This window comes from Hydractinia symbiolongicarpus, chromosome 11 (genome assembly GCF_029227915.1).
Source record: "Hydractinia symbiolongicarpus strain clone_291-10 chromosome 11, HSymV2.1, whole genome shotgun sequence".
In the NCBI taxonomy this organism is placed as follows: Eukaryota; Metazoa; Cnidaria; class Hydrozoa; order Anthoathecata; family Hydractiniidae; genus Hydractinia; species Hydractinia symbiolongicarpus.
The window spans coordinates 18,912,859-18,935,603 of record NC_079885.1 but is presented as its reverse complement, the minus strand read 5'-3'; the positions used below and the strand labels follow the sequence as shown (position 1 = coordinate 18,935,603).

The 22,745-nt window shown below is 39.6% G+C and overlaps 24 non-coding genes across 24 annotated transcripts; all 24 read left to right on the top strand.

Annotated features, from left to right (window-relative positions):
* The first annotated feature begins 501 nt into the window (after positions 1–501).
* Trnar-ucg (transfer RNA arginine (anticodon UCG)) lies at positions 502–574 on the top strand. The gene has a single exon. It is a non-coding gene; the product is annotated as a tRNA-Arg (tRNA).
* Positions 575–1,028: 454 nt separating this feature from the next.
* On the top strand, positions 1,029–1,101 carry Trnar-ucg (transfer RNA arginine (anticodon UCG)). Its single transcript has one exon. It is a non-coding gene; the product is annotated as a tRNA-Arg (tRNA).
* Positions 1,102–1,557: 456 nt separating this feature from the next.
* Trnar-ucg (transfer RNA arginine (anticodon UCG)) lies at positions 1,558–1,630 on the top strand. The gene has a single exon. It is a non-coding gene; the product is annotated as a tRNA-Arg (tRNA).
* Positions 1,631–2,083: 453 nt separating this feature from the next.
* Positions 2,084–2,156, top strand: Trnar-ucg (transfer RNA arginine (anticodon UCG)). The gene has a single exon. It is a non-coding gene; the product is annotated as a tRNA-Arg (tRNA).
* A 1,506-nt stretch (positions 2,157–3,662) lies between these two features.
* On the top strand, positions 3,663–3,735 carry Trnar-ucg (transfer RNA arginine (anticodon UCG)). Its single transcript has one exon. It is a non-coding gene; the product is annotated as a tRNA-Arg (tRNA).
* Positions 3,736–4,189: 454 nt separating this feature from the next.
* Trnar-ucg (transfer RNA arginine (anticodon UCG)) lies at positions 4,190–4,262 on the top strand. Its single transcript has one exon. It is a non-coding gene; the product is annotated as a tRNA-Arg (tRNA).
* Positions 4,263–4,716: 454 nt separating this feature from the next.
* Trnar-ucg (transfer RNA arginine (anticodon UCG)) lies at positions 4,717–4,789 on the top strand. Its single transcript has one exon. It is a non-coding gene; the product is annotated as a tRNA-Arg (tRNA).
* A 981-nt stretch (positions 4,790–5,770) lies between these two features.
* Trnar-ucg (transfer RNA arginine (anticodon UCG)) lies at positions 5,771–5,843 on the top strand. The gene has a single exon. It is a non-coding gene; the product is annotated as a tRNA-Arg (tRNA).
* Positions 5,844–6,297: 454 nt separating this feature from the next.
* Positions 6,298–6,370, top strand: Trnar-ucg (transfer RNA arginine (anticodon UCG)). The gene has a single exon. It is a non-coding gene; the product is annotated as a tRNA-Arg (tRNA).
* A 453-nt stretch (positions 6,371–6,823) lies between these two features.
* On the top strand, positions 6,824–6,896 carry Trnar-ucg (transfer RNA arginine (anticodon UCG)). Its single transcript has one exon. It is a non-coding gene; the product is annotated as a tRNA-Arg (tRNA).
* Positions 6,897–8,401: 1,505 nt separating this feature from the next.
* Positions 8,402–8,474, top strand: Trnar-ucg (transfer RNA arginine (anticodon UCG)). The gene has a single exon. It is a non-coding gene; the product is annotated as a tRNA-Arg (tRNA).
* Positions 8,475–9,981: 1,507 nt separating this feature from the next.
* Trnar-ucg (transfer RNA arginine (anticodon UCG)) lies at positions 9,982–10,054 on the top strand. Its single transcript has one exon. It is a non-coding gene; the product is annotated as a tRNA-Arg (tRNA).
* Positions 10,055–10,507: 453 nt separating this feature from the next.
* Trnar-ucg (transfer RNA arginine (anticodon UCG)) lies at positions 10,508–10,580 on the top strand. Its single transcript has one exon. It is a non-coding gene; the product is annotated as a tRNA-Arg (tRNA).
* Positions 10,581–11,029: 449 nt separating this feature from the next.
* Positions 11,030–11,102, top strand: Trnar-ucg (transfer RNA arginine (anticodon UCG)). Its single transcript has one exon. It is a non-coding gene; the product is annotated as a tRNA-Arg (tRNA).
* A 980-nt stretch (positions 11,103–12,082) lies between these two features.
* Positions 12,083–12,155, top strand: Trnar-ucg (transfer RNA arginine (anticodon UCG)). Its single transcript has one exon. It is a non-coding gene; the product is annotated as a tRNA-Arg (tRNA).
* Positions 12,156–12,609: 454 nt separating this feature from the next.
* On the top strand, positions 12,610–12,682 carry Trnar-ucg (transfer RNA arginine (anticodon UCG)). Its single transcript has one exon. It is a non-coding gene; the product is annotated as a tRNA-Arg (tRNA).
* Positions 12,683–13,665: 983 nt separating this feature from the next.
* Positions 13,666–13,738, top strand: Trnar-ucg (transfer RNA arginine (anticodon UCG)). Its single transcript has one exon. It is a non-coding gene; the product is annotated as a tRNA-Arg (tRNA).
* Positions 13,739–14,719: 981 nt separating this feature from the next.
* Trnar-ucg (transfer RNA arginine (anticodon UCG)) lies at positions 14,720–14,792 on the top strand. Its single transcript has one exon. It is a non-coding gene; the product is annotated as a tRNA-Arg (tRNA).
* Positions 14,793–15,773: 981 nt separating this feature from the next.
* Trnar-ucg (transfer RNA arginine (anticodon UCG)) lies at positions 15,774–15,846 on the top strand. The gene has a single exon. It is a non-coding gene; the product is annotated as a tRNA-Arg (tRNA).
* A 982-nt stretch (positions 15,847–16,828) lies between these two features.
* Positions 16,829–16,901, top strand: Trnar-ucg (transfer RNA arginine (anticodon UCG)). Its single transcript has one exon. It is a non-coding gene; the product is annotated as a tRNA-Arg (tRNA).
* A 1,505-nt stretch (positions 16,902–18,406) lies between these two features.
* On the top strand, positions 18,407–18,479 carry Trnar-ucg (transfer RNA arginine (anticodon UCG)). Its single transcript has one exon. It is a non-coding gene; the product is annotated as a tRNA-Arg (tRNA).
* Positions 18,480–19,458: 979 nt separating this feature from the next.
* Trnar-ucg (transfer RNA arginine (anticodon UCG)) lies at positions 19,459–19,531 on the top strand. The gene has a single exon. It is a non-coding gene; the product is annotated as a tRNA-Arg (tRNA).
* A 1,447-nt stretch (positions 19,532–20,978) lies between these two features.
* Positions 20,979–21,051, top strand: Trnar-ucg (transfer RNA arginine (anticodon UCG)). The gene has a single exon. It is a non-coding gene; the product is annotated as a tRNA-Arg (tRNA).
* A 979-nt stretch (positions 21,052–22,030) lies between these two features.
* Positions 22,031–22,103, top strand: Trnar-ucg (transfer RNA arginine (anticodon UCG)). The gene has a single exon. It is a non-coding gene; the product is annotated as a tRNA-Arg (tRNA).
* The last annotated feature ends 642 nt before the right edge of the window (positions 22,104–22,745 follow it).

Here is a 22,745-nt window from a genome sequence, read left to right as displayed (position 1 = left end):
TACGACTTTGAATCGGACGATTGTGGCTTCGAGTCCCATTGTGGTCGACGTATTGTTAATCTTAGTTGAGAACAAGTCTACTAAAGTGGAAAGAATTCCCAGCGCCATGCGCTTCTTAAAAATTCACAAATCTGTTCCCAATAAAACTTGATTTTGTAACATGGCTTGTGACATGCTACTAATAAGTACACTTAATTCTGGCATTCTTGTCCCTCTAATCATATTTACAATGAAACGCTGCCAGCCCTTGAAGTATTCCTCGCAAAATTCGTTGTCAACCATTTTACAGCCATCGTTAGTTTGTGCATTCTTGCCAGCCATCGCTAATATACAGCATTTCCTCTGGCGGCGGCATAGCCATCAAATTACACGGAGGTGGCAGTCAATTAATTAACACATTTGTACACAGACGTGCCAGGGTTGCCTGTAACATAGAAATTACTGGCATTGAGCTTTGTTTGATGCCAACCAGACTTTGTTGCGTAACGCGTACGTTGATATGATCGCGTGGCCTAATGGATAAGGCGTCCGACTTCGAATCGGAAGATTGTGAGTTCGAGTCCCATTGTGATTGATGTGTTGTTAATCTTAGTTGAGAACAAGTCTACTAAAGTGGAAAGAATTCCCAGCGCCATGCGCTTCTTAAAAATTCACAAATCTGTTCCCAATAAAACTTGATTTCGTAACATGGCTTGTGACATGCTACTAATAAGTACACTTAATTCTGGCATTCTTGTCTCTCTAATCATATTTACAATGAAACGCTGCCAGCCCTTGAAGTATTCCTCGCAAAATTCGTTGTCAACCATTTTACAGCCATCGTTAGTTTGTGCATTCTTGCCAGCCATCGCTAATATACAGCATTTCCTCTGGCGGCGGCATAGCCATGAAATTACACGGAGGTGCCAGTCAATTAATTAACACATTTGTACACAGACGTGCCAGGGTTGCCTGTAACATAGAAATTACTGGCATTGAGCTTTGTTTGATGCCAACCAGACTTTGTTGCGTAACGCGTACGTTGATATGATCACGTGGCCTAATGGATAAGGCGTCCGACTTCGAATCGGAAGATTGTGAGTTCGAGTCCCATTGTGATTGATGTGTTGTTAATCTTAGTTGAGAACAAGTCTACTAAAGTGGAAAGAATTCCCAGCGCCATGCGCTTCTTGAAAATTGACAAATTCTGTTCCCAATAAAACTGGATTTCGTAACATGGCTTGGGACATGCTAATAATAAGTACATTAAATACAGGCATTCTTGTTTCTCCATTCATATTTTCAATGAAACGTTGACAGCCCTTGAAATATTCCTCGTAAAATTCATTGTCAACCATTTTTACAGCCATCGTTTGTTTGTGCATTCTTGCCAGCCATCGCTAATATACAGCATTTCCTCTGGCGGCGGCATAGCCATGAAATTACACGGAGGTGCCAGTCAATTAATTAACACATTTGTACACAGACGTGCCAGGGTTGCCTGTAATATAGAAATTACTGGCATTGAGCTTTGTTTGATGCCAACCAGACTTTGTTGCGTAACGCGTACGTTGATATGATCGCGTGGCCTAATGGATAAGGCGTCCGACTTCGAATCGGAAGATTGTGAGTTCGAGTCCCATCGTGATTGATGTGTTGTTAATCTTAGTTGAGAACAAGTCTACTAATGTGGAGAAACTACCCAGTGGCATGCGATTCCTGAAAACCGACAAATCTGTTCCCAATAAAAGTGGATTTCGTAACATGGCTTGCGACATACTACTAATAGGTACATTTAACACTGACATTCTTGTTTCTTTAATCAAATTTACATTGAATTGTTGTCAGCCCCTGAAAACTTCCCCGTATAAATCATTGTCAACCATTTTACAGCCATCGTTAGTTTTACATTCTTGCCAGCTGTCGCTAACATACAGCAATTCCTCTGGCCGCAGCAGAGCCATGAAATTACACGGAAGAACCAGTCAATTAATTAAAACATTTGTACACAGACGGGCTAGGGTTGTCATTAACATAGAAATTTCTGGTATTGAGCTTTGTTTGATGCCAACCAGATTATGTTGCGTAACGCGAACGTTGATATGATCGCGTGGCCTAATGGATAAGGCGTCCGACTTCGAATCGGAAGATTGTGGGTTCGAGTCTCATTGTAATCGATGTGTTGTTAATCTTAGTTCAGAATAGGTCTACAAAGCGGAACAACTACCCAGTGGCATGGGCTTTCTAAAAATTGACAAATCTGTTCCCAATAAAAGTGAATTTCCTAAAATGGCTTATTACATGCTACCAATAAAAACATTTAATACTCGCACTCTTGTTTTTCTAATCAAATATCCAATGAATCGTTGTCAGCCCCTGAAAAATTCCTCGTATAATTCATTGTAAACCATTATACAGCCATCGTTAGTTTTACACTCTTGCCAGCTGTCGCTAACATACAGCAATTCCTCTGGCCGCAGCAGAGCCATGAAATTACATGGAGGAACCAGTAAATTAAGTAACACATTTGTACACAGACGTGCTACGGTTGTCATTAACATAGAAATTATCGGCGAATGAGTTTTGTTTCATTCCAACCAAATTTTATTGCGTATGGTGTACGTTGATATGATCGGGTGGCCTAATGGATAGGGCGTCCGACTTTGAATCGGACGATTGTGGGTCGAGTCCCATTTTGGTCGACGTATTGTTAATCTTAGTTGAGAACAAGACTACTAAAGTGGAAAGAATTCCCAGCGCCATGCGCTTCTTTATAATTGTCAAATCTGTTCCCAATAAAAGTGAATTTCGTAACATGGCTTGCGACATGCTACTAATAGGTACATTTAACACTGGCATTCTTGTTTCTCTAATCAAATTTACAATGAATCATTGTCATCCCTTGATACATTCCTCGTAAAATTCATTGTCAACCATTTTACAGCCATCGTTAGTTTGTGCTTTCTTGCCAGCCGTCTTTAATATACAGCAATTCTTCTGGCCGAAGCATAGCAACGAAATTACACGGAGGTACCAGTTATTTAATTAACACATTTGTACACAGACGCGCTGCGGTTGTCATTAACATAGAAATTACTGCCATTGAGCTTTTTTCGATGCCAACCAGGTTTTATTGCGTAACGCGTACGTTGATATGATCGCGTGGCCTAATGGATAAGGCGTCCGACTTCGCATCGGAAGATTGTGGGTTCGAGTCTCATTGTGGTCGACGTATTGTTAATCTTAGTTGAGAACAAGTCTACTAAAGTGGAAAGAATTCCCAGCGCCATGCGCTTCTTTATAATTGTCAAATCTGTTCCCAATAAAACTGGATTTCGTAATATGGCTTGTGACATGCTACTATTAAGTACATTTAACACCGGCATTCTTGTTTCTCTAATCAAATTTACAATGAATCATTGTCAGCCCTTGATATATTCCTCGCAAAATTCATTGTCAACCATTTTACAGCCATCGTTAGTTTGTGCAATCTTGCCAGCAATCGCTAATATACAGCATTTCCTCTGGCTGCGGCATGGCTTTGAAATTACCTGGAGGAACCAGTCAATTAATTAAAACATTTGTGCACAGACGCGCTAGGGTTGTCAATAACATAGAAATTACTGCTATTGAGCTTTGTTTGACGCCAACCAGATTTTGTTGCGTAACGCGTACGTTGATATGATCGCGTGGCCTAATGGATAAGGCGTCCGACTTCGAATCGGAAGATTGTGGGTTCGAGACCCATCGTGATCGATGTGTTGTTAAGCTTAGTTCAAAACAAGTCTACTAAAGTGGAACAACTACCCAGTGGCATGCGCTTTCTAAAAATTGACAAATCTGTTCCCAATTAAAGTCAATTTCGTAACATGGCTTGTGACATGCTACCTATAAAAACATTTAAAACTCGCATTCTTGTTTTTCTATTCAAATATCCAATGAATCATTGTCAGCCCCTGAAAAATTTCTCGTATAAATCATTGTCAACCATTTTACAGCCATCGTTAGTTTTACATTCTTGCCAGCTGTCGCTAACTTACAGCAATTCCTCTGGCTGCAGCAGAGCCATGAAATTACACGGAGGAACCAGTAAATTAATTAACACATTTGTACACAGACGCGCTATGGTTGTCATTAACATAGAAATTATTAACGAATGAGTTTTGTTTTATACTAACCAAATTTTGTTGCGTAACGTGTACGTTGATATGATCGCGTGGCCTAATGGATAAGGCGTCTGACTTCGAATCGGAAGATTGTGGGTTCGAGTCCCATCGTGATCGATGTGTTGCTAATTTTAGTTCAGAACAAGTCTACTAAAGTGGAACAACTACCCAGTGGCATGCGCTTTCTAAAAATTGACAAATCTGTTCCCAATAAAAGTGAATTTCGTAACATGGCTTGCGACATGCTGCTAATAGGTACATTTAACACTGGCATTCTTGTTTTTCTAATCAAAATTACAATGAATCATTGTCATCCCTTGATACATTCCTCGAAAAATTCATTGTCAACCATTTTACAGCCATCGTTAGTTTGTGCATTCTTGCCAGCCGTCTTTAATATACAGCAATTCTTCTGGCCGAAGCATAGCAACGAAATTACACGGAGGTACCAGTCATTTAATTAACACATTTGTACACAGACGCGCTGCGGTTGTCATTAACATAGAAATTACTGCTATTGAGCTTTTTTTGCTGCCAACCGGGTTTTTTTGCGTAACGCGTACGTTGATATGATCGCGTGGCCTAATGGATAAGGCGTCCGACTTCGAATCGGAAGATTGTGGGTTCGAGTCTCATTGTGATCGATGTGTTGTTAATCTTAGTTCAGAACAGATCTACTAAAGTGGAACAACTACCCAGTGGCATGCGCTTTCTAAAAATTGACAAATCTGTTCCCAATAAAAGTCAATTTTGTAACATGGCTTGCGACATGCTACTAATAGGTACATTTAACTCTGGCATTCTTGTTTTTCTAATCACATTTGCAATGAATCATTGTCAGCCCTTGATATATTCCTCGTAAAATTCGTTGTCAACCATTTTACAGCCATCGTTAGTTTGTGCATTCTTGCCAGCCGTCGCTAATATGCAGCATTTCCTCTGGCTGCGACATAGCTTTGAAATGACACGGAGGAACCAGTCAATTAATTAAAACATTTGTACAAGGACGCGCTAGGGTTGTCATTAACATAGAAATTACTGCTATTGAGCTTTCTTTGATGCCAACCAGGTTTTGTTGCGTAACGCGTACGTTGATATAATCGCGTGGCCTAATGGATAAGGCGTCCGACTTCGAATCGGAAGATTGTTGGTTCGAGTCTCATTGTGATCGATGTGTTGTCAATCTTAGTTCAGAACAGGTCTACTAAAGTGGAACAACTACCCAGTGGCATGCGCTTTCTAAAAATTGACAAATCTGTTCCCAATAAAAGTGAATTTCCTAACATGGCTTATGACATGCTACCAATAAAAACATTTAATACTCGCACTCTTGTTTTTCTAATCAAATATCCAATGAATCGTTGTCAGCCCCTGAAAAATTTCTCGTATAAATCATTGTCAACCATTTTACAGCCATCGTTAGTTTTACATACTTGCCAGCTGTCGCTAACATACAGCAATTCCTCTGGCTGCAGCAGAGCCATGAAATTACACGGAGGAACCAGTAAATTATTTAACACATTTGTACACAGACGCGCTAGGGTTGTTATTAACATAGAAATTATTGGCGAATGAGTTTTGTTTTATACTAACCAAATTTTGTTGCGTAACGTGTACGTTGATATGATCGCGTGGCCTAATTGATAAGGCGTCCGACTTCGAATCGGAAGATTGTGGGTTCGAGTCCCATCGTGATCGATGTGTTGTTAATTTTAGTTCAGAACAGGTCTACTAAAGTGGAACAACTACCCAGTGGCATGCGCTTTCTAAAAATTGACAAATCTGTTCCCAATTAAAGTGAATTTCGTAACATGGCTTGCGACATGCTACTAATAGGTACATTTAACACTGGCATTCTTGTTTCTCTAATCAAATTTACAATGAATCATTGTCAGCCCTTGACATATTCCTCGTAGAATTCGTTGTCAACCATTTTACAGCCATCGTTAGTTTGTGCATTCTTGCCAGCCGTCGCTAATATACAGCATTTCCTCTGGCTGCGGCATTGCTTTGAAATTACACGGAGGAACCAGTCAATTAATTAAAACCTTTGTACACAGACGCACTAGGGTTTTCATTAACATAGAAATTACTGCTATTGAGCTTTGTTTGATGCCAACCAAATTTTGTTGCGTAACGTGTACGTTGAAATGATCGCGTGGCCTAATGGATAAGGCGTCCGACTTCGAATCGGAAGATTGTGGGTTCGAGTCTCATTGTGATCGATGTGTTGTTAATCTTAGTTCGGAACAGGTCTACTAAAGTAGAACAACTACCCAGTGGCATGTGCTTTCTAAAAATTGACAAATTTATTCCCAATAAAAGTGAATTTCCTAACATGGCTTATGACATGCTACCAATAAAAACATTTAATACTCGCACTCCCGTTTTCTAATCAAATATCCAATGAATCGTTGTCAGCCTCTGAAAAATTTCTCGTATAAATCATTGTCAACCATTTTACAGCCATCGTTAGTTTTATATTCTTGCCAGCTGTCGCTAACATACAACAATTCCTCTGGCTGCAGCAGAGCCATGAAATTACACGGAGGAACCAGTAAATTAATTAACACATTTGTACACAGACGCGCTACGGTTGTCATTAACATAGAAATTATTGACGAATGAGTTTTGTTTTATACTAACCAAATTTTGTTGCGTAACGTGTACCTTGATATGATCGCGTGGCCTAATGGATAAGGCGTCCGACTTCGAATCGAAAGATTGTGGGTTCGAGTCCCATCGTGATCGATGTGTTGTTAATTTTAGTTCAGAACAGGTCTACTAAAGTGGAACAACTACCCAGTGGCATGCGCTTTCTAAAAAATTAAAATCTGTTCCCAATAAAAGTGAATTTCCTAACATGGCTTATGACATGCTACCAATAAAAACATTTAATACTCGCACTCTTGTTTTTCTAATCAAATATCCAATGAATCGTTTTCAGCCCCTGAAAAATTTCTCCTATAAATCATTGTCAACCATTTTACAGCCATCGCTAGTTTTACATACTTGCCAGCTGTCGCTAACATACAGCAATTCCTCTGGCTGCAGCAGAGCCATGACTTACACGGAGGAACCAGTAAATTAATTAAAACATTTGTACACAGACGCGCTACGGTTGTCATTAACATATAAATTATTGACGAATGAGTTTTGTTTTATACTAACCAAATTTTGTTGCGTAACGTGTACGTTGATATGATCGCGTGGCCTAATTGATAAGGCGTCCGACTTCGAATTGGAAGATTGTGGGTTCGAGTACCATCGTGATCGATGTGTTGTTAATTTTAGTTCAGAACAGGTCTACTAAAGTGGAACAACTACCCAGTGGCATGCGCTTTCTAAAAATTGACAAATCTGTTTCCAGTAAAAGTGAATTTCTTAACATGGCTTGCGACATGCTACTAATAGGTACATTTACCACTGGCATTCTTGTTTCTCTAATCAATTTTACAATGAATCATTGTCAGCCCTTGATATATTCCTCGTAAAATTCGTTGTCAACCATTTTACAGCAATCGTTAGTTTGTGCATTCGTGCCAGCCGTCGCTAATATACAGCATTTCCTCTGGCTGCGGCATAGCTTTGAAAATACACGGAGGAACCAGTCAATTAATTAAAACATTTGTACAAGGACGCGCTAGGTTTGTCATTAACATAGAAATTACTGCTATTGAGCTTTCTTTGATGCCAACCAGGTTTTGTTGCGTAACGCGTAGGATGATATAATCGCGTGGCCTAATGGATAAGGCGTCCGACTTCGAATCGGAAGATTGTGGGTTCGAGTCTCATTGTGATCGATGTGTTGTCAATCTTAGTTCAGAACAGGTCTACTAAAGTGGAACAACTACCCATTGGCATGCGCTTTCTAAAAATTGACAAGTCTGTTCCCAATTAAAGTCAATTTCGTAACATGGCTTGTGACATCTACTTATAAAAACATTTAATACTCGCATTCTTGTTTTTCTATTCAAATATCCAATGAATCGTTGTCAGCCCCTGGAAAATTTCTCGTATAAATCATTGTCAACCATTTTACAGCCATCGTTAGTTTTACATTCTTGCCAGCTGTCGCTAACATACAGCAATTCCTCTGGCCTCAGCAGATCCATGAAATTACACGGAGGAACCAGTAAATTAATTAACACATTTGTACACAGACGCGCTAGGGTTGTTATTAACATAGAAATTATTGGCGAATGAGTTTTGTTTTATACTAACCAAATTTTGTTGCGTAACGTGTACGTTGATATGATCGCGTGGCCTAATTGATAAGGCGTCCGACTTCGAATCGGAAAATTTTGGGTTCGAGTCCCATCGTGATCGATGTGTTGTCAATCTTAGTTCAGAACAGGTCTACTAAAGTGGAACAACTACCCAGTGGCATGCGCTTTCTAAAAATTGACAAATCTGTTCCCAATAAAAGTGAATTTCCTAACATGGCTTATGACATGCTACCAATAAAAACATTTAATACTCGCACTCTTGTTTTTCTAATCAAATATCCAATGAATCGTTTTCAGCCCCTGAAAAATTTCTCGTATAAATCATTGTCAACCATTTTACAGCCATCGCTAGTTTTACATACTTGCCAGCTGTCGCTAACATACAGCAATTCCTCTGGCTGCAGCAGAGCCATGACTTACACGGAGGAACCAGTAAATTAATTAAAACATTTGTACACAGACGCGCTACGGTTGTCATTAACATATAAATTATTGACGAATGAGTTTTGTTTTATACTAACCAAATTTTGTTGCGTAACGTGTACGTTGATATGATCGCGTGGCCTAATTGATAAGGCGTCCGACTTCGAATTGGAAGATTGTGGGTTCGAGTACCATCGTGATCGATGTGTTGTTAATTTTAGTTCAGAACAGGTCTACTAAAGTGGAACAACTACCCAGTGGCATGCGCTTTCTAAAAATTGACAAATCTGTTCCCAATTAAAGTGAATTTCGTAACATGGCTTGCGACATGCTACTAATAGGTACATTTAACACTGGCATTCTTGTTTCTCTAATCAAATTTACATTGAATCATTGTCAGCCCTTGACATATTCCTCGTAGAATTCGTTGTCAACCATTTTACAGCCATCGTTAGTTTGTGCATTCTTGCCAGCCGTCGCTAATATACAGCATTTCCTCTGGCTGCGGCATAGCTTTGAAATTACACGGAGGAACCATTCAATTAATTAAAACATTTGTACAAGGACGCGCTAGGGTTGTCATTAACATAGAAATTACTGCTATTGAGCTTTCTTTGATGCCAACCAGGTTTTGTTGCGTAACGCGTAGGATGATATAATCGCGTGGCCTAATGGATAAGGCGTCCGACTTCGAATCGGACGATTGTGGGTTCGAGTCTCATTGTGATCGATGTGTTGTCAATCTTAGTTCAGAACAGGTCTACTAAAGTGGAACAACTACCCAGTGGCATGCGCTTTCTAAAAATTGACAAGTCTGTTCCCAATTAAAGTCAATTTCGTAACATGGCTTGTGACATGCTACTTATAAAAACATTTAATACTCGCATTCTTGTTTTTCTATTCAAGTATCCAATGAATCGTTGTCAGCCCCTGGAAAATTTCTCGTATAAATCATTGTCAACCATTTTACAGCCATCGTTAGTTTTACATTCTTGCCAGCTGTCGCTAACATACAGCAATTCCTCTGGCCTCAGCAGAGCCATGAAATTACACGGAGGAACCAGTAAATTAATTAACACATTTGTACACAGACGCGCTAGGGTTGTTATTAACATAGAAATTACTGGCGAATGAGTTTTGTTTTATACTAACCAAATTTTATTGCGTAACGTGTACGTTGATATGATCCCGTGGCCTAATTGATAAGGCGTCCGACTTCGAATCGGAAGATTGTGGGTTCGAGTCCCATTGTGATCGATGTGTTGTCAATCTTAGTTCAGAACAGGTCTACTAAAGTGGAACAACTACCCAGTGGCATGCGCTTTCTAAAAATTGACAAATCTGTTCCCATTAAAAGTGAATTTCCTAACATGGCTTATGACATGCTACCAATAAAAACATTTAATACTCGCACTCTTGTTTTTCTAATCAAATATCCAATGAATCGTTGTCAGCCCCTGAAAAATTTCTCGTATAAATCATTGTCAACCATTTTACAGCCATCGCTAGTTTTACATACTTGCCAGCTGTCGCTAACATACAGCAATTCCTCTGGCTGCAGCAGAGCCATGACTTACACGGAGGAACCAGTAAATTACATAAAACATTTGTACACAGACGCGCTACGGTTGTCATTAACATAGAAATTATTGACGAATGAGTTTTGTTTTATACTAACGAAATTTTGTTGCGTAACGTGTACCTTGATATGATCGCGTGGCCTAATGGATAAGGCGTCCGACTTCGAATCGAAAGATTGTGGGTTCAAGTCCCATCGTGATCGATGTGTTGTTAATTTTAGTTCAGGTCTACTAAAGTGGAACAACTACCCAGTGGCATGCGCTTTCTAAAAATTGACAAATCTGTTTCCAGTAAAAGTGAATTTCTTAACATGGCTTGCGACATGCTACTAATAGGTACATTTACCACTGGCATTCTTGTTTCTCTAATCAATTTTACAATGAATCATTGTAAGCCCTTGATATATTCCTCGTAAAATTCGTTGTCAACCATTTTACAGCCATCGTTAGTTTGTGCATTCGTGCCAGCCGTCGCTAATATACAGCATTTCCTCTGGCTGCGGCATAGCTTTGAAAATACACGGAGGAACCAGTAAATTAATTAACACATTTGTACACAGACGCGCTACGGTTGTCATTAACATGGAAAATACTGCTATTGAGCTTTTTTTGATGCCAACCAGGTTTTATTGCGTAACGCGTACGTTGACATGATCGCGTGGCCTAATGGATAAGGCGTCCGACTTCGAATCGGAAGATTGTGGGTTCGAGTCTCATTGTGATCGATGTGTTGTTAATCTTAGTTCAGAACAGATCTACTAAAGTGGAACAACTACCCAGTGGCATGCGCTTTCTAAAAATTGACAAATCTGTTCCCAGTAAAAGTATATTTTGTAACATGGCTTGCGACATGCTACTAATAGGTACATTTAACTCTGGCATTTTTGTTTTTCTAATCAAATATCCAATGAATCGTTGTCAGCCCCTGAAAAATTTCTCGTATAAATCATTGTCAACCATTTTACAGCCATCGTTAGTTTTACATTCTTGCCAGCTGTCGCTAACATACAGCAATTCCTCCAGCTGCAGCAGAGCCATGAAATTACACGGAGGAACCAGTAAATTAATTAAAACATTTGTACACAGACGCGCTAGGGTTGTCATTAACATAGAAATTACTGCTATTGAGCTTTCTTTGATGCCAACCAGGTTTTGTTGCGTAACGCGTACGTTGATATAATCGCGTGGCCTAATGGATAAGGCGTCCGACTTCAAATCGGAAGATTGTGGGTTCGAGTCTCATTGTGATCGATGTGTTGTCAATCTTAGTTCAGAACAGGTCTACTAAAGTGGGACAACTACCCAGTGGCATGCGCTTTCTAAAAATTGACAAATCTGTTCCCAATAAAAGTGAATTTCCTAACATGACTTATGACATGCTACCAATAAAAACATTTAATACTCGCACTCTTGTTTTTCTAATCAAATATCCAATGAATCGTTGTCAGCCCCTGAAAAATTTCTCTTATAAATCATTGTCAACCATTTCACAGCCATCGTTAGTTTTACATACTTGCCAGCTGTCGCTAGCATACAGCATATCATCTGGCTGCAGCAGAGCCATGAAATTACACGGAGGAACCAGTAAATTAATTAAAACATTTGTACACAGACGCGCTACGGTTGTCATTAACATAGAAATTATTGACGAATGAGTTTTGTTTTATACCAACCAAATTTTGTTGCGTAACGTGTACGTTGATATGATCGCGTGGCCTAATGGATAAAGCGTCCGACTTCGAATCGGAAGATTGTGGGTTCGAGTCCCATCGTGATCGATGTGTTGTTAATTTTAGTTCAGAACAGGTCTACTAAAGTGGAACAACTACCCAGTGGCATGCGCTTTCTAAAAATTGACAAGTCTCTTCCCAATTAAAGTCAATTTCGTAACATGGCTTGTGACATGCTACTTATAAAAACATTTAATACTCGCATTCTTGTTTTTCTATTCAAATATCCAATGAATAGTTGTCAGCCCCTGGAAAATTTCTCGTATAAATCATTGACAACCATATTACAGCCATCGTTAGTTTTACATTCTTGCCAGCTGTCGCTAACATACAGCAATTCCTCTGGCCTCAGCAGAGCCATGAAATTACACGGAGGAACCAGTAAATTAATTAACATATTTGTACACAGACGCGCTGCGGTTGTTATTAACATAGAAATTATTGGCGAATGAGTTTTGTTTTATACTAACCAAATTTTGTTGCGTAACGTGTACGTTGATATGATCGCGTGGCCTAATTGATAAGGCGTCCGACTTCGAATCGGAAGATTGTGGGTTCGAGTCCCATCGTGATCGATGTGTTGTTAATTTTAGTTCAGAACAGGTTTACTAAAGTGGAACAACTACCCAGTGGCATGCGCTTTCTAAAAATTGACAAACCTGTTCCCAATTAAAGTGAATTTCGTAACATGGCTTGCGACATGCTACTAATAGGTACATTTAACACTGGCATTCTTGTTTCTCTAATCAAATTTACAATGAATCATTGTCAGCCCTTGACATATTCCTCGTAGAATTCGTTGTCAACCATTTTACAGCCATCGTTAGTTTGTGCATTCTTGCCAGCCGTCGCTAATATACAGCATTTCCTCTGGCTGCGGCAGAGCCATGAAATTACACGGAGGAACCAGTAAATTAATTAAAACATTTGTACACAGACGCGCTACGGTTGTCATTAACATAGAAATTATTGACGAATGAGTTTTGTTTTATACCAACCAAATTTTGTTGCGTAGCGTGTACGTTGATATGATCGCGTGGCCTAATGGATAAAGCTTCCGACTTCGAATCGCAAGATTGTGGGTTCGAGTCCCATCGTGATCGATGTGTTGTTAGTTTTAGTTCAGAACAGGTCTACTAAAGTGGAACAACTACCCAGTGGCATGCGCTTTCTAAAAATTGACAAATCTGTTTCCAGTAAAAGTGAATTTCTTAACATGGCTTGCGACATGCTACTAATAGGTACATTTAACACTGGCATTCTTGTTTCTCTAATCAATTTTACAATGAATTATTGTCAGCCCTTGATATATTCCTCGTAAAATTCGTTGTCAACCATTTTACAGCCATCGTTAGTTTGTGCATTCTTGCCAGCCGTCGCTAATATACAACATTTCCTCTGGCTTCGGCATAGCTTTGAAATTACACGGAGGAACCAGTCAATTAAATAAAACCTTTGTACACAGACGCGCTACGGTTGTCATTAACATAGAAATTATTGACGAATGAGTTTTGTTTTATACTAACCAAATTTTGTTGCGTAACGTGTACGTTGAAATGATCGCGTGGCCTAATGGATAAGGCGTCCGACTTCGAATCGAAAGATTGTGGGTTCGAGTCCCATCGTGATCGATGTGTTGTTAATTTTAGTTCAGAACAGGTCTACTAAAGTGGAACAACTACCCAGTGGCATGTGCTTTCTAAAAATTGACAAATCTGTTTCCAGTAAAAGTGAATTTCTTAACATGGCTTGCGACATGCTACTAATAGGTACATTTAACTCTGGCATTCTTGTTTCTCTAATCAAATTTGCAATGAATCATTGTCAGCCCTTAATATATTCCTCGTAAAATTCATTGTCAAACATTTTACAGCCATCGTTAGTTTGTGCATTCTTGTCAGCCGTCTCTAATATACAGCAATTCCTCTGGCCGCAGCATAGCCACGAAATTACACGGAGGTACCAGTCATTTAATTAACACATTTGTACACAGACGCGCTGCGGTTGTCATTAACATAGAAATTACTGGCATTGAACTTTGTTTGATGTCAACCAGATATTGTTGCGTAACGCGTACATTGACATGATCGCGTGGCCTAATGGATAAGGTGTCCGACTTTGAATCGGAAGATTGTGTGTTCGAGTCCTATCGTGATCGATGTGCTGGTAATCTTAGTTAAAAACAAGTCTACTAAAGTGGAGAAACTACCCAGTGGCATGCGATTCCTGAAAACCGACAAATCTGTTCCCAATTAAAGTCAATTTTGTAACATGGCTTGTGACATGCTAGCTATAAAAACATTTAATACTCGCATTCTTGTTTTTCTATTCAAATATCCAATGAATCGTTGTCAGCCCCCGAAAAATTTCTCGTATAAATCATTGTCAACCATTTTACAGCCATCGTTAGTTTTACATTCTTGCCAGCTGTCGCTAACATACAGCAAATCCTCTGGCTGCAGCAGAGCCATGAAATTACACGGAGGAACCAGTAAATTAACTAACACATTTGGACACAGTCGCGCTACGGTTGTCATTAACATAGAAATTATTGACGAATGAGTTTTGTTTTTTACTAACCAAATTTTGTTGCGTAACGTGTACGTTGATATGATCGCGTGGCCTAATGGATAATGCGTCCGACTTCGAATCGGAAGATTGTGGGTTCGAGTCCCATCGTGATTGATGTGTTGTTAATTTTAGTTCAGAACAGGTCTACTAAAGTGGAACAACTACCCAGTGGCATGCGCTTTCTAAAAATTGACAAATCTGTTCCCAATAAAAGAGAATTTCGTAACATGGCTTGCGACATGCTACTAATAGGTACATTTAACACTGGTATTGTTGTTTCTCTAATCAATCTTGCAATGAATCATTGTCAGCCTTTGATATATTCCTCGTAAAATTCATTGTCAAGCATTTTACAGCCATCGTTAGTTTGTGCATTCTTGCCAGCCGTCTCTAATATACAGCAATTCCTCTGGCCGCAGCATAGCCACGAAATTACACGGAGGTACCAGTAAATTAAGTAACACATTTGTACACAGACGCGCCACGGTTGTCATTAACATAGAATACATTGGCGAATGAGTTTTGTTTTATTCCAACCAAATTTTGTTGCGTAACGTGTACGTTGAAATGATCGGGTGGCCTAATGGATAGGGCGTCAAACTTCGAATCGGACGATTGTGGGTCGAATCCCATTGTGGTCGACGTATTGTTAATCTTAGTTGAGAACAAGTCTACTAAAGTGGAAAGAATTCCCAGCGCCATGCGCTTCTTTAAAATTGACAAATCTGTTCCCAATAAAACTGGATTTCGTAACATGGCTTGTGAAATGCTACTAATAGGTACATTTAACACTGGTATTCTTGTTTCTCTAATCAATCTTGCAATGAATCATTGTCAGCCTTTGATATGTTCCTCCTAAAATTCGTTGTTACCCATTTTACAGCCATCGTTAGTTTGTGCATACTTGCCAGCCATCGCTAATATACAGCAAATCCTCTGGCTGCAGCAGAGTCATGAAATTACACGGAGGAACCAGTAAATTAATTAACACATTTGTACACAGACGCGCTGCGATTGTCATTAACAAAGAAATTACTGGCATTGAACTTTGTTTGATGCCAACCAGATATTGTTGCGTAACGCATACCTTGATATGATCGCGTGGCCTAATGGATAAGGCGTCCGACTTCGAATCGGAAGAATGTGGGTTCGAGTCCCATCGTGATCGATGTGTTGTTAATTTTAGTTCAGAACAGGTATACTAAAGTGGAACAACTACCCAGTGGCATGCGCTTTCTAAAAATTGACAAATCTGTTCCCAATTAAAGTCCATTTCCTAACATGGCTTGTGACATGCTACCTATAAAAACATTTAATACTCGCATTCTTGTTTTTGCTCTACAAATATCCAATAAATCGTTGTCAGCCCTTGAAATATTCCTCGTAAAATTCATTGTCAACCATTTTTACGGCCATCAATAGTTTGTGCATTCTTGCAAGCCATCGCTAATATACAGCATTTCCTCTGGCGGCGGCATAGCCATGAAATTACACGGAGGTGCCAGTCAATTAATTAACACATTTGTACACAGACGTGCCAGGGTTGCCTGTAACATAGAAATTACTGGCATTGAGCTTTGTTTGATGCCAACCAGATTTTGTTGCGTAACGCGTACGTTGATCTGATCGCGCGGCCTAATGGATAAGGCGATCGATTTCGAATCGAAAGATTGTGGGTTCCAGTCCCATCGTGATCGATGTGTTTTTAATCTTAGTTGAGAACAAGTCTACTAAATTGGAGAAGCTACCCAGTGGCATGCGCTTTCTATAAATTGACAAATCTGTTCCCAATTAAAGTCAATTTCGTAACATGGCTTGTGACATGCTACCTATAAAAACATTTAATACTCGCATTCTTGTTTTTCTATTCAAATATCCAATGAATCGTTGTCAGCCCCTGAAAAATTTCTCGTATGATTCATTGTCAACCATTTTACAGCCATCATTAGTTTTACATTCCTGCCAGCTGTCGCTAACATACAGCAATTCCTCTGGCCGCAGCAGAGCCATGAAATTACACGGAGGAACCAGTAAATTAATTAACACATTTGTACACAGACGCGCTGCGGTTGTCATTAACATAGAAATTACTGGCATTGAACTTTGTTTGATGCCAACCAGATATTGTTGCGTAACGCGTACGTTGATATGATGGCGTGGCCTAATGGATAAGGCGTCCGACTTCGAATCGGAAGATTGTGGGTTCGAGTCTCATCGTGATCGATGTGTTGTTAATTTTAGTTCAGAACAGGTCTACATAAGTGGAACAACTACCCAGTGGCACGGCTTTCTAAAATTGACAAATCTGTTCCCAATAAAACTGGATTTCGTAACATGGCTTGGGACATGCTAATAATAAGTACATTTAATACTGGCATTCTTGTTTTTCTAATGAAATTTACAATGAATCATTGTCAGCCCTTGATATATTCCTCGTAAAATTCATTGTCAACCATTTTACAGCCATCGTTAGTTTGTGCATTCTTGCCAGCCGTCGCTAATATACTGAATTTCTTCTGGCTGCAGCATAGCCTTGAAATTACACGTAGGAACCAGTCAATTAATTAAAACATTTGTACACAGACGGGATAGTGTTGTCATTAAAATAGAAATTACTGGCATTGAGCTTTGTTTGATGCCAACCAGATGTTGTTGCGTAACGTGTACGTTGATATGATCGCGTGCCCTAATGGATAAGGCGTCCTAGCTCGAATCTGAAGATTGTGGGTTCGAGTCTTATCGTGATCGATGTGTTGTTACTCTTAGTTCAGAACAGGTCTACATAAGTGGAACAACCACCCAGTGGCACGGCTTTCTAAAATTGACAAATCTGTTCCCAATAAAACTGGATTTCGTAACATGGCTTGGGACATGCTACTAATAAGTACATTTAATACTGGCATTCTTGTTTCTCTAATCAATTTTACAATGAATCATTGTCAGCCCTTGATATATTCCTCGCAAAATTCATTGTCAACCATTTTACAGCCATCGTTAGTTTGTGCATTCTTGCCAGCCGTCGCTAATATACTGAATTTCTTCTGGCTGCAGCATAGCCTTGAAATTACACGTAGGAACCAGTCAATTAATTAAAACATTTGTACACAGACGGGCTAGGGTTGTCATTAACATAGAAATTACTGGCATTGAGCTTTGTTTGATGCCAACCAGATGTTGTTGCGTAACGTGTACGTTGATATGATCGCGTGCCCTAATGGATAAGGCGTCCGACCTCGAATCTGAAGATTGTGGGTTCGAGTCTTATCGTGATCGATGTGTTGTTAATCTTAGTTCAGAACAGGTCAACTAAAGTGGAACAACTACCCAGTGGCATGCGCTTTCTAAAAATTGACAAATCTGTTCCCAATTAAAGTCAATTTCGTAACATGGCTTGTAACATGCTACCTATAAAAACATCTAATACTCGCATTCTTGTTTTTCTATTCAAATATCCAATGAATCGTTGTCAGCCCTTGAAATATTCCTCGTAAAGTTCATTGTCAACCATTTTTACAGCCATCAATAGTTTGAGCATTCTTGCCAGCCATCGCTAATATACAGCATTTCCTCTGGCGGCGGCATAGCCATGAAGTTACACGGACTTGCCACTCAATTAATTAACACATTTGTACACAGACGTACCAGGGTTGCCTGTAACATAGAAATTACTGGCATTGAGCTTTGTTTGATGCCAACCAGATGTTGTTGCGTAACGCGTACGTTGATATGATGGCGTGGCCTAATGGATAAGGCGTCCGACTTCGAATCGGAAGATTGTGGGTTCGAGTCTCATCGTGATCGATGTGTTGTTAATTTTAGTTCAGAACAGGTCTACATAAGTGGAACAACTACCCAGTGGCACGGCTTTCTACAATTGACAAATCTGTTCCCAATAAAACTGGATTTCGTAACATGGCTTGGGACATGCTACTAATAGGTACATTTAACTCTGGCATTCTTGTTTCTCTAATCAAATTTGCAATGAATCATTGTCAGCCCTTAATATATTCCTCGTAAAATTCATTGTCAAACATTTTACAGCCATCGTTAGTTTGTGCATTCTTGTCAGCCGTCTCTAATATACAGCAATTCCTCTGGCCGCAGCATAGCCACGAAATTACACGGAGGTACCAGTCATTTAATTAACACATTTGTACACAGACGCGCTGCGGTTGTCATTAACATAGAAATTACTGGCATTGAACTTTGTTTGATGTCAACCAGATATTGTTGCGTAACGCGTACATTGACATGATCGCGTGGCCTAATGGATAAGGTGTCCGACTTTGAATCGGAAGATTGTGTGTTCGAGTCCTATCGTGATCGATGTGCTGTTAATCTTAGTTAAAAACAAGTCTACTAAAGTGGAGAAACTACCCAGTGGCATGCGATTCCTGAAAACCGACAAATCTGTTCCCAATTAAAGTCAATTTTGTAACATGGCTTGTGACATGCTAGCTATAAAAACATTTAATACTCGCATTCTTGTTTTTCTATTCAAATATCCAATGAATCGTTGTCAGCCCCCGAAAAATTTCTCGTATAAATCATTGTCAACCATTTTACAGCCATCGTTAGTTTTACATTCTTGCCAGCTGTCGCTAACATACAGCAAATCCTCTGGCTGCAGCAGAGCCATGAAATTACACGGAGGAACCAGTAAATTAACTAACACATTTGGACACAGTCGCGCTACGGTTGTCATTAACATAGAAATTATTGACGAATGAGTTTTGTTTTTTACTAACCAAATTTTGTTGCGTAACGTGTACGTTGATATGATCGCGTGGCCTAATGGATAATGCGTCCGACTTCGAATCGGAAGATTGTGGGTTCGAGTCCCATCGTGATTGAGGTGTTGTTAATTTTAGTTCAGAACAGGTCTACTAAAGTGGAACAACTACCCAGTGGCATGCGCTTTCTAAAAATTGACAAATCTGTTCCCAATAAAAGAGAATTTCGTAACATGGCTTGCGACATGCTACTAATAGGTACATTTAACACTGGTATTCTTGTTTCTCTAATCAATCTTGCAATGAATCATTGTCAGCCTTTGATATATTCCTCGTAAAATTCATTGTCAAGCATTTTACAGCCATCGTTAGTTTGTGCATTCTTGCCAGCCGTCTCTAATATACAGCAATTCCTCTGGCCGCAGCATAGCCACGAAATTACACGGAGGTACCAGTAAATTAAGTAACACATTTGTACACAGACGCGCCACGGTTGTCATTAACATAGAATACATTGGCGAATGAGTTTTGTTTTATTCCAACCAAATTTTGTTGCGTAACGTGTACGTTGAAATGATCGGGTGGCCTAATGGATAGGGCGTCAAACTTCGAATCGGACGATTGTGGGTCGAATCCCATTGTGGTCGACGTATTGTTAATCTTAGTTGAGAACAAGTCTACTAAAGTGGAAAGAATTCCCAGCGCCATGCGCTTCTTTAAAATTGACAAATCTGTTCCCAATAAAACTGCATTTCGTAACATGGCTTGTGACATGCTACTAATAGGTACATTTAACACTGGTATTCTTGTTTCTCTAATCAATCTTGCAATGAATCATTGTCAGCCTTTGATATGTTCCTCCTAAAATTCGTTGTTAACCATTTTACAGCCATCGTTAGTTTGTGCATACTTGCCAGCCATCGCTTAAGTAACACATTTGTACACAGACGCGCTGCGATTGTCATTAACAAAGAAATTACTGGCATTGAACTTTGTTTGATGCCAACCAGATATTGTTGCGTAACGTGTACGTTGATATGATCGCGTGCCCTAATGGATAAGGCGTCCGACCTCGAATCTGAAGATTGTGGGTTCGAGTCTTATCGTGATCGATGTGTTGTTAATCTTAGTTCAGAACAGGTCAACTAAAGTGGAACAACTACCCAGTGGCATGCGCTTTCTAAAAATTGACAAATCTGTTCCCAATTAAAGTCAATTTCGTAACATGGCTTGTAACATGCTACCTATAAAAACATCTAATACTCGCATTCTTGTTTTTCTATTCAAATATCCAATGAATCGTTGTCAGCCCTTGAAATATTCCTCGTAAAGTTCATTGTCAACCATTTTTACAGCCATCAATAGTTTGAGCATTCTTGCCAGCCATCGCTAATATACAGCATTTCCTCTGGCGGCGGCATAGCCATGAAGTTACACGGACTTGCCACTCAATTAATTAACACATTTGTACACAGACGTACCAGGGTTGCCTGTAACATAGAAATTACTGGCATTGAGCTTTGTTTGATGCCAACCAGATGTTGTTGCGTAACGCGTACGTTGATATGATGGCGTGGCCTAATGGATAAGGCGTCCGACTTCGAATCGGAAGATTGTGGGTTCGAGTCTCATCGTGATCGATGTGTTGTTCATTTTAGTTCAGAACAGGTCTACATAAGTGGAACAACTACCCAGTGGCACGGCTTTCTACAATTGACAAATCTGTTCCCAATAAAACTGGATTTCGTAACATGGCTTGGGACATGCTACTAATAGGTACATTTAACTCTGGCATTCTTGTTTCTCTAATCAAATTTGCAATGAATCATTGTCAGCCCTTAATATATTCCTCGTAAAATTCATTGTCAAACATTTTACAGCCATCGTTAGTTTGTGCATTCTTGTCAGCCGTCTCTAATATACAGCAATTCCTCTGGCCGCAGCATAGCCACGAAATTACACGGAGGTACCAGTCATTTAATTAACACATTTGTACACAGACGCGCTGCGGTTGTCATTAACATAGAAATTACTGGCATTGAACTTTGTTTGATGTCAACCAGATATTGTTGCGTAACGCGTACATTGACATGATCGCGTGGCCTAATGGATAAGGTGTCCGACTTTGAATCGGAAGATTGTGTGTTCGAGTCCTATCGTGATCGATGTGCTGTTAATCTTAGTTAAAAACAAGTCTACTAAAGTGGAGAAACTACCCAGTGGCATGCGATTCCTGAAAACCGACAAATCTGTTCCCAATTAAAGTCAATTTTGTAACATGGCTTGTGACATGCTAGCTATAAAAACATTTAATACTCGCATTCTTGTTTTTCTATTCAAATATCCAATGAATCGTTGTCAGCCCCCGAAAAATTTCTCGTATAAATCATTGTCAACCATTTTACAGCCATCGTTAGTTTTACATTCTTGCCAGCTGTCGCTAACATACAGCAAATCCTCTGGCTGCAGCAGAGCCATGAAATTACACGGAGGAACCAGTAAATTAACTAACACATTTGGACACAGTCGCGCTACGGTTGTCATTAACATAGAAATTATTGACGAATGAGTTTTGTTTTTTACTAACCAAATTTTGTTGCGTAACGTGTACGTTGATATGATCGCGTGGCCTAATGGATAATGCGTCCGACTTCGAATCGGAAGATTGTGGGTTCGAGTCCCATCGTGATTGATGTGTTGTTAATTTTAGTTCAGAACAGGTCTACTAAAGTGGAACAACTACCCAGTGGCATGCGCTTTCTAAAAATTGACAAATCTGTTCCCAATAAAAGAGAATTTCGTAACATGGCTTGCGACATGCTACTAATAGGTACATTTAACACTGGTATTCTTGTTTCTCTAATCAATCTTGCAATGAATCATTGTCAGCCTTTGATATATTCCTCGTAAAATTCATTGTCAAGCATTTTACAGCCATCGTTAGTTTGTGCATTCTTGCCAGCCGTCTCTAATATACAGCAATTCCTCTGGCCGCAGCATAGCCACGAAATTACACGGAGGTACCAGTAAATTAAGTAACACATTTGTACACAGACGCGCCACGGTTGTCATTAACATAGAATACATTGGCGAATGAGTTTTGTTTTATTCCAACCAAATTTTGTTGCGTAACGTGTACGTTGAAATGATCGGGTGGCCTAATGGATAGGGCGTCAAACTTCGAATCGGACGATTGTGGGTCGAATCCCATTGTGGTCGACGTATTGTTAATCTTAGTTGAGAACAAGTCTACTGAAGTGGAAAGAATTCCCAGCGCCATGCGCTTCTTTAAAATTGACAAATCTGTTCCCAATAAAACTGGATTTCGTAACAT